The 10862-nt window shown below is 41.8% G+C and overlaps 1 long non-coding RNA gene across 2 annotated transcripts; it reads left to right on the top strand.

The window, feature by feature from the left end:
• Positions 1-6900: 6900 nt before the first annotated feature.
• LOC138956821 (uncharacterized) lies at positions 6901-10862 on the top strand. 2 transcript variants are annotated; one of them, XR_011452817.1, is made up of 3 exons: positions 6901-7010; positions 7944-8069; positions 9302-10862. It is a non-coding gene; the product is annotated as an uncharacterized lncRNA (long non-coding RNA). The 2 variants fall into 2 exon arrangements; XR_011452816.1 differs by having other exon boundaries at positions 6984-8069.

Here is a 10862-nt window from a genome sequence, read left to right on the forward strand (position 1 = left end):
CGTTTGATAATTTTTTTTTTTTTTTTTTTTTACAATTTTTAGATTTTTAATGACCAAAGTCATTAATTAATTTTTAAGCCACCACGCTGAAATGCAATACCGAAGTCCGGGCTTCGTCGAAAATTACTTGACCAACATTTCAACCAATTTGGTTGAAAAATGAGGGCGTGACAGTGCCGCCTCAACTTTCACGAAAAGCCGGATATGACGTCATCAAAGACATTTATCAAAAAAATGAAAAAAACGTTCGGGGATTTTATACCCAGGAACTCTCATGTCAAATTTCATAAAGATCGGTCCAGTAGTTTGGTCTGAATCGCTCTACACACACACACGCACAGACAGACAGACACACATACACCACGACCCTCGTTTCGATTCCCCCTCTATGTTAAAACATTTAGTCAAAACTTGACTAAATGTAAAAAGAAAAACACCCAAAATACACGAAGCAACGATCCCACTAGCAGACTATATGTTCAACCGATCAGTCAAGAAAGTGGGGGTAAACCCAGGTAGGATGGCCCACATTCCCATTCACCCCTTCCCATTTTGGTTCATGGAATCCCCCATCTGGGTGTAACAAAAAAAGATAACCCTGTACTTGTCTCATCAATAGTAAAAGAAATAATCTCAAACAATAACAAAGATCACCTACAAATATTTACTGACGGCTCCAAAAAAATGATGACCAAGCTGACTGTGCTTTTGTCATTCCTGACCTCAAAATAAGTTAAAAAAAATTAAACTCAACAAGGATGTGTCCATTTTCACTGCAGAAATGCTGGCTACGTTATCTTAAGAGCATGCCACTATATCAATGACCCCCCCTCGACCTCCAACAAGAGTCGTGATTCTCTCCGACTCAAAACCAGCATAACTGCTCTTCAAAATGGTTCCAGAAACCGGGAAGAGCTTCAGACGGAAATATTGTTCCTCTGTCACCAGATCATTGCCTCTTGAACAGAACTGACCCTTTGGCTACGTACTTCCCCTCACACACATGGATCAGAGGCAAGGATATGGCTGACAGAGAAGCAAAAGAGGCTGTTACAGATCAAGCAGCATTTCATGACATTAAATTAACAAAGACGGGAGCAAAACACAAAATGGCCAAAGTTGCCTGGCGTCACTGGGAAACAGAATTGAAAATAGAAGGCAATGCCCATGGTTGGCTTATTCTGCCCCGACAAACAAAACAAAACAGGCCTACACTCCCCACCTCCCTCCTTAAAATACTTCGCAGAATTCGCACGGATGGATGCGCTCACAAGTGCTTTCCCCGTCTCTGTGAATGTGGACAGTTTATATCTTTGTTACACTTCTTTGACCGCTGCCAATCACTCCAGCAAGATTTCTGCAACCTACACACCCTTGTCAACGAACATAACCTGAAACCCCATGAGGTTTTTTTAGATAAACATTGCACGCTTCAATGGAAGCTAGCATACACCCTGTGTCTCTCAATAGTAGAAGGCTGAAATAGGATATCTGTTTTAAAAAAACCCTGATCTCCGTTCCTCCTTCCCACCCCTCAATACTCTCTCACACCGAGCTTTTTCTTCTTCATTGTATTATTTTTCCAGTTATCTATTTACTTACCTATTCAGCCAAAAATATAACAATATCCCACGTAACAAAAATTAAAAAAATAAGCCTACAAAACCGCTCCAGTCCAACCATATTCCGCGTACACAATCTTCACTTCCATCCCCATTTTGAAATATCGCAACAGACTTCCAGATATAATTATAACACGATCATATATGTGTTCTCTGGTTGCATGTTTGTTCAGTGTCTTGTCCCCACATAAAGCATATTAACTCTACCTGTCCTAAAGCAAGTTGCAGTTCTAAGAGGACGTTAAAACTAGTTATCATCATCAACACACACACACACATATGAAAGAACCCATGTATATTTTATGATTGTTGTTTTGGTCTGAATACAATTTGGAATCTTACTACACTCTTGTTAATTGATTTTACATTTTGTTGTCAGAAGTATTTTGTTCGTCGGTTCGTGTCTGGTGCGTGTGGTGTGAATGCCGTCCTGTCAAATGTCTTTTAAAAACACATTCACGGTAACATCTTCGACGCAGACACAGACAGTTAGGAAGGGCTCTTAATATGGACCACTTTTTGTTTCATGCTGATAACTAGCGTGTTTTCTTGCGAAGAAGTTTTATTTTGTGTTTGGTAGTCCTTTATTTCTCTTAGGTTAACCGTTAGGCCTAATTAGAGTGAAATAGCTTTGATAAACATTCAACAAAAATTAAATACAGACAAAATCACAAATGGTCCATAATAGGAGCCTGGGCGCCTAATATGGACCAGTGAAGCGGCCTTCACAAATCACTGTAAAAAGCCCCCTATACTTCAAAATAACATGATACAACTTAGTGTACAAGTCAGTCTAATTCAAATATGCTTTAGATTGATCTAGATCTGTTTCGGGTTGATGAGAGCATTATTTGAAGCACACCAGGAAACTAAAGAAGCTTATCAAAAACAGAGTGAAAATAAATGAAATTGTCAACTTCCACGAAAAGAAGACTTTTTTTTTTTAAATCTTGAGGACTAGTTATAGGTTATTTCCAGCAAGCTTCTTAATGAATTATTGAAAATAGCTTTTAGCTTTTTTTTCTCGATTTGTTGAAGGTGGTCCATATTTGGGGACTCGCACATACTTTGAGATCTTGCTATTATTTTTTGTTTGCACGGTAAAAACTCTGGGTCAACCCTGCTAAAATGTAACAAATGCGGTCTTAGCTGTCATATATAGCAATTTTTGTGTGATAAAAGCTTTGGGCTGTGGACAGAAACGAGTTCGTTTTCGGGGGCAAATTTAGAGTGAACGCTGCCAAACTGAGTGAAAAAAGGAGAAAAAGCCTAACGGTTTTGAGATGTGTGTTTCTGCAATACAGCGAAATTTTTTTTTTGAGCGCTCTAGCGCCGTTAGTTTTTCAGAACAGGAGGTGGTCCATATTAGGAGCCGGTCCATATTAGGAGCCCTTCCCTTATATCTACGTGAAGCTACCACCGCTCGGCTTTACACACACACACACTTTTTTTTAATTAGTTGCTTTTGGCACACGTCCTCATCATCTGCACTTGAAACAACTACAAAACACAACAACAGCATGGTTGTGCCTGTCGGGTTACACTGAGGGGCGGATCAGTTGCTTTGTAAGGCGGGGGGGGGGGGGGGGACTTTGAATCGAAAGTGAATGTGATGGGCGCGAAGCGCCCGAATTTGCTAGGGGGGTCCGGGGGCATGCCCCCCCCCGGAATTTTATTTTGCCCAAAGAAGCAAAATGGTGCCATCTGGTGCCATTTGAACTTAGAAATGGTCATAGAATCAGCATAGAAAAATCTTTTTTTTTTCTTCTTTTTTTTGGGGGGGGGGCACGTGCCCCCTGTGCCCCCCCCCCCCTCGTCCGCCCCTGGGTTATCACCATAAGGCGCCTGTACAGTTTGTCAGTCTCTCTTTTTAGATCAGTGGCCTGTGCCGGTGTAACACGAAATTTTTACTCCACGAAAAATTTACTCCGGAGTAAATATTTCGTACGAAATTCTTACTCCGAGTACACTTTTCGTACGAGAAAAGAACTCCCCAAGGCACGAAATTTTTACTCCCTCCACGAAATTTTTACTCCCTATTTATTTTACTTCCAGTAAAAATCTCGTACGCAAAAATGGGATGCGGGCGAAGGGATAATGCCAATAAGTGATCTCGCGCACACGACTGTCCCGCTACCCTCCTTCCACCCCTCCCACCACCAAGACTAACAGGGGACAAGGGAGTAAAAATTTCGTTCACCTGGCATGGAAAGTTAAATTGCTTGTGTTTGGGTGAAGTAATTTATTCGTTATTTATTCGTCAGGGGAGTAACATTTTTGTACAAAATATTTACTCGGAACTCACCTGTCTTGGGGAGTAATTTTCTCGTGAAATGGGGGAGTGCTTTTTTCGTAAAGGGAGTAACTTTTTCGTACAAAATGTTTACTCCGGAGTAAAAATCTCGTGGGAGTAATTTTCTCGTGTTACACCGGCGATAGTTTGGTAAAGTCGCGCAGACCGCGCATGCGCCATGTGCAGTAAAATGTTATCGAAAATGGCGGATAAATCTAACTCGTGCTAAGAAACGTTTCAAAACCAAGCTTTATGGACGTTTTTATGACTACGTACTCCAGCAGACATCAACTTGTGGTCGACGTGTGTGGGTTTTGCTCAAAATACGTAAGTATTCGTAAACCGTTTGGCTTCTCGAATTAAGTTTCAACTTTGTCTCTGTCTTGAACCACAGGCGGAAGGTATCGTTCACTGGACCACTACTTTCTATGACTCTATGAGTATGAAAGTAGTCTAGTGGTCCAGTGGACGATACCTTCCGCCTGTGCTCGAACCAAAATACTAAGCTTACCAGTTACCACACTGTCATACTCATAGTCATAGTGATAGCACTGATACATTTGTACAGGTAAACATGGCTGTTTGCTGAAAATCAGTCTTTGTGAAAAATTGTAATGATGTCTCTGAAGTTTGATTCAGTCCCTAATTCATTCAGTGATTCATTTTGATGGGACGTCAACCCATGGTGAGGCTAATACTAATATTTGATCGTATTCTGCCGGTGCCATTGCCAACTGCCATGGTTGTTCTTGTGTGCACTAATTAGTAATTTACTAGCAATAGGAGTTCGAGTTCTACTATAGTAGTATTTTACTAAATCATTACTACTAGTACTCCCGGCCGGGTCATACCTAAGACTGTAAAATTGGCAATCTAGTGGCGTCTGGCATTATGGGGTTAGGACTGGTTGGTCCGGTGTCAGAATAATGTGACTAGGTGAGACATGAAGCCTGTGTTGCGACTTCTGTCTTGTGTGTGGCGCACGTTAAGTGTCAAAGCAGCACCGCCCTGATATGGCCCTTCGTGGTCGGCTGGGCGTTAAGCAAACAAACAAACAAACAAACAAACTACTAGTACTAAATACTACTGCTACTACTAGCTTTAAACAAGCTATGGTTTGAATGACCAGCTAAATGCTAATAGTAAATAAGTACATTATTTTTGCATCAGCGAGGTATACATAAATTTAACGAAGTGGATTCACAGCGCGCGGCGCGTTGTGCAGCGTTGCGATTTACAACGCGCGGCGCTACGAGGAACGCTGCGATTCACGACGCGCGATGTATTCTGCCGATACATTTCCTTCACAATCGCAAAGTTTACAACAGCTACATCTATCTGATCTATTTGAGAAATAAAACTGTCAATAAAGCGAAAAACAGAGCTGAGCCATTCTCTCTCTCTCACTCTTTCAACTGAATTCACCAGTATATCGCCGCGTCGATGTAAAAACGTGCCTGCCTCTGCTGAACAATCCTTCTCATTGCGGTCAATGCGCATGCGCCAATCTTGGACTTACAAAAATGCGACCCTTTGAGTTTGACCCATGGAACCATGGGTTAGGGTAAGGGTTAGGTTGTTCTTGACTTACTTGACTTATTCCTGTAGACTCCCTGTGGAGCATAGGGCCGCAGCCCGGATAAAGGAGGAGGGTTGGGCGTGGGGTTAGCAACTCCACCCCGCCAAAAAACCAACTTGCTACAGAAACCGTAGGTTGTTCACGACCTGATTAATCTCCCCATGTTAGCGCATGCGCATTGACCGCAATGAGAAGGACTGTTCAGGCAGAGTTTTCAGTTTGTGACACCGGCCTTGAATACTTGGCAGTCATACTCATATCACTACATGTCATTGCAATGGCTTCTACTATATATGGAAAGGAGCTGAGTTTTTAAACTGGGATGACGTTTTTAAACAATTATCCGAGTACAGTGCCGCGGAACTGTTAATCGGTGTCACACCAGTTAACACTTCAGCAGCCATTTTGGAATTCGCGCATGCGCAGATCATTTTTTCAGCGTGGGTTTTTTTTCCAGTTGATTTGAACGCGTATATAATTATATTCAGTCTGCATAAAGTGCAATTTTGTAGTCTTGCAGCCCTGAAGTTGCTTTTGCGTGTCCAAAGAAAGAGTGTAAAATGTTGCTGATAATCATGCATACATGTACAAAAATAAAGCGCATCAACAATCTGCGCTGGTGAGAGCAATAGCCGCGCTCTGGGAATCGCTGCGCTGCACAACGTGCCGCGCTCTGTGAATTGCCGCGCTGCACAGCGCGCTGCGCTCTGTGAATCGCTTGCCTAAATTTAAATATTTTATTAAAAAAATACCGCATGGTTTTGCTTGACCAAATCATTTATCAGCTAACAATATGCTTTTATTTCAGTTGGACCTGACTTGAGCATGGTTCCGTTGTCTCCGCAACAACAGCTTGGTTGCTCAAGAATTGCAGGCATGTCCAGTTTGCAGCATGTGCAGGCTGACCCCGCTGAGTGTGAAGATCTGATGGCTGATCTAGACACAACATAAGCTGCTTGACACTATTCCAAGCTGTTACTTAGTAAGTGCACATTTTTGTGGGTGAACCATCAGTAACCGTCTACACCCCCACCCACACATACAAACACGCACACAAACTTGGGTTTGTACTACAACTATTAGTATTAACTACTCTTCATAAATGAGTTATGTAATTCATCAGAGGTTTGAAGTCATTATGGTTTTGCAAATTAGTAAGAGACTATGTGGGTGCATGGATTCAGTAATGCGCAATTAATACATGCAATACTCCTGCTGGTGAGTTCACAACAAACAGGTACTACATTAGAACTGATCTATGTTATTTGTTAATGAGGATGATTAATCGTAATCTCACTGTCAAACTGTCATGATACTATTGCCATTGACAGTGCTAGATCACTTCATAAAGTTATTTTAGTAAGTAATCATATGATATTGATAATTTTGATATAGTGATTTACTGACGGTGACAATGACATGTTATCTTCATACTATTCAAGGTACAAGATGCTAAAAGTGCAGATATCAAGGGCTTGGGATTTCGGCTCCTGGAGATGCTACTTGTAACTCTTTTGTGAGTACCGGTACATGTATACTGGGTGTTTTCTCAGTTTTTGTCCGCTGTCAGTGTGAGATTTATATTGTGGTACAGTGGAACCCCCCTGTTAAGACCCCCCAATTTAAGACTCCCTCCTTTTAAAGACCTTGTTTTCTCAGACTTTCTGTTCATAACCTCTGTAAAATTACCCCCCTTTTAAGACTCCCTCCTTTTTAAGACTGAATTTTCTCAGATTATTGGAGGTCTTAAAAGGGGTGTTCCACTGTATAACCTGTTTTTCTAGTTTCATGGTTTAGCCACGACTCACTTTGAATGAGGGTCATCTGCCAGGCATTTAGCTGATTATCTGATAGTGATAAGTGATATTTATTTATTTATTTATTTATTTTTTCATTTTTCATTACTTTATTGTCCCATTGCTGGGAAATTCGGGTCGCTTCCACCCAGTGGAAAGCTAGCGGCAACGGAGTCGCGCTACCCAGGTGTCTGCGTGTTTAGGTGTATTCAGCCACCTGCACTTATGGCAGAATGACCAAGATCTTTAACGTGCCATTGTGGTGACACGGGGGTGGGAGATGGATACCGTCTCTGGGTCTGCACATAAAGTTGACCCGTGTCCGTCCCGGCCCGGATTCGAACCAGCGACCTCTCGATCACAAGTCCAGTGCTCTACCACCTGAGCTAATTTGCTATTTATAAATTACAGTTGCAGTAAACTAACACTGTCGCACAAAGTATGTGACTTTAAAAAAAGATTTGTTTGAAATCATGTGAGCTCTGTCCACTAGATGATGGAGAAGGGAATTTTTCCAGTTGAGTCTGCAACATGGATTTTTTCTCTCTCAGGATAACAAATACAGTATGGAAGGAAAAATTTAGGGTTGGTGTGGCGATAACAATAAAGATATGTCATAGTGACTTGACTAATTGATTTGAATTCTGCTGCAGGTCAGTCGCCCCCCACCTCCTGCTCCTGACCTGGTTGCCTACTACAACTTCGAGGAAATACGACAGGACACCCTTCAGCTTGCTGCACCATGGTGTCTCTTGGAGAACAGCAAGGAACAGATACAGGTGGGGTCGGTTGGGATACCGTAAACAGACTATTTTTGTTGTTGTTGGCCTCAGCATAGAGTCTGAGGATGTGAGATGTGCATGATGTGTTTGAATCTGACAGTGATTGTATGAATTTGTTTATACATGTATGGTTGTCACGCGCTTTTAACTTCTGATAAGGCGCTTTATAAATGCCCGTTATTATTATTATTATTATAAATAGATACACACTTGTAAACTTATGTTAGTTTTCACACGTGAGCATGAAGGAATGTGCCTTTATGAGGAATGTATAGTGGCTTGCAATATTGAATTTGAGGGATGTTTGCAGTTATATAATATATTAGCACAGCTCAGTTTTCTTGAGGGTTCTGTGAGAACAGTGAAATTCTCCTTTGAGGACTGAAAAATATCTTGGATAATTGGTCTTAATTGGGGGGGGGGGGGGGGAGGGGGATAGTTACTGTGTGTACGGATATATATCCATACCTGGTCAGATAGAGCCATATGAGTGGGTACGGATACCCCCCGCGGGTTAGGGGGAGTCCCATATTGGTTGGGACTAGAAAGAATTTACCCGATGCTAACCAGCATGTCGTAAGAGGCGACTAACGGTTCTGTTTCTTCTCTTCTTTTGTCTTATTTCTGCCTTACCAGTCCTTTCACCTATATTTCCTTCCAATAAAACTCTCCCTACTATTCCCTGCAGTTTTCCAATACTTTTCTTGTTGTCTTATTTCTATCTGACTGGATCCTTCACCTTTAGTATGAGGCGACTAACGGATTCTGTTTCTCCTTTAACCCTTGTTGAGTGGTTCTTGTATAGAATATAGTCAATGTTTGTAAAGATTTTAGTCAAGCAGTATGTAAGAAATGTTTAGTCCTTTGTACTGGAAACTTGCATTCTCCCAGTAAGGTCATATAGTGTACTACGTTGCAAGCCCCTGGAGCAATTTTTTGATTAGTGCTTTTGTGAACAAGAAACACTTAACAAGTGGCTCTATCCCATCTCCCCCCTTTCCCCTATCCCATCTCCCCCCTTTCCCGCGTCGCGATATAACCTTCGTGGTTGAAAACGACGTTAAACACCAAATAAAGAAAGAAAGAAAGGGGGGGGGGGGGATTTAAAACATAAGTACATTCACATGTGTTTTTCATTTTCACTGTGTTAAGGTGGGGAGGTCCTTCTCTACTTCTTTCTTTGTTTTCCCATTGACATATTTTTGTTCTTGTCTATATTTTTTACATAGGTTCACCATTAGCTGCTGTCCTCATCCCCAGCCGACTGTTTCCGCTGAAGCCGTGAAGGATACTTCTTCATGTAGGCGTGGACATCTTTTTCGTCGCCATGCAAGGCTTCCAGTACCATATAATTTTGTGAATACTCTGGGGACCTGTCATCGAATTTGGAAGGACGCTTTATTTTATAACACTTTGTACCCCATCTATGTTGACCAAGATTTTTTAAGCCGAGACCAGCTGTGCTGCAGCAGGTCACTCAGAATTGTAGAAACTGTGTATCAACAGGCTAGAATGCTGGCGTTAGATCAACGTTACAGGAAGCGACTGAAGCTAACCGTCTAAGCAGGATGCGGATATGTGCCGAATGAGAACAAATGAAATGTACATAGTTACTGTGTGTACGGATATATATCCATACCTGGTCAGATAGAGCCATATGAGTGGGTACGGATACCCCCCGCGGGTTAGGGGGAGTCCCATATTGGTTGGGACGAGAAAGAATTTACCCGATGCTACCCAGCATGTCGTAAGAGGCGACTAACGGTTCTGTTTCTCCTTTTACCCTTGTTAAGTGTTTCTTGTATAGAATATAGTCAATGTTTGTAAAGATTTTAGTCAAGCAGTATGTAAGGAATGTTAGGTCCTTTGTACTGGAAACTTGCATTCTCCCAGTAAGGTCATATATTTTACTACGTTGCAAGCCCCTGGAGCAATTTTTTGATTAGTGTTTTTGTGAACAAGAAACAATTAAACAAGTGGCTTTATCCCATCTCCCCCCTTTCCCCTATCCCATCTCCCCCCTTCCCCCGTCGCGATATAACCTTGAATGGTTGAAAACGATGTTAAACACCAAATAAAGAAAGAAAGAAATTGGGTACGGATATATCCGTACCTGGGAGACAAGGAGTTAAAGGTACTGAACTTGTCAAATCCAGGTGCACGGATCCCCTGGGGCTTTTAGTCATACCTCAGGCAGCTATCCGTTAGAACTACCGAGTTTTATTGACTTGCACCCAAAGAGTCAAGAACTGCGATTTTTTTACGAATTAATTTCGGACTCTGTCCCGGCTGGCCTTGACCTATTTTTGGATCTAAATTTAGATCAGGTCATCACATCATGCACAAAAAGACACGTCACTAGTAGCAAACTATGTCAGACATCATCATGAGTTTGTGTAAGACAAAATGGAGGCCGGAATCACTCAGTTGAATCGAACTCTGACCAAACACCAGGTAATAACTAGGTTAATTTATGCACTCGCGTGAACAAGCCAACTGTCGAGCTTCACAGATGTCGTCGTTGGGTAGTTTTGGTTTTGTTTTACTACCATAGGAGGATTTTTGAACTGTAAATGCACTCAGCTACAACAAAAACGCAAAACGAAGGCTGTGAGCTGCACTGTGCCTTGAAGACCACATCTGAACTGAGGATTTAGTCTCTCCATAATCAAACGCTGAAGAAGATTTCAGAATGAACTTTGTTAGATAAATTATCAATCAATCAATCAATATGAGGCTTATAGTTATATCACGCGTATTCCGTGGGTACAGTTCTAAGCGCAGGGATTT

This window comes from Littorina saxatilis, unplaced genomic scaffold (genome assembly GCF_037325665.1).
Source record: "Littorina saxatilis isolate snail1 unplaced genomic scaffold, US_GU_Lsax_2.0 scaffold_310, whole genome shotgun sequence".
In the NCBI taxonomy this organism is placed as follows: domain Eukaryota; kingdom Metazoa; phylum Mollusca; class Gastropoda; order Littorinimorpha; family Littorinidae; genus Littorina; species Littorina saxatilis.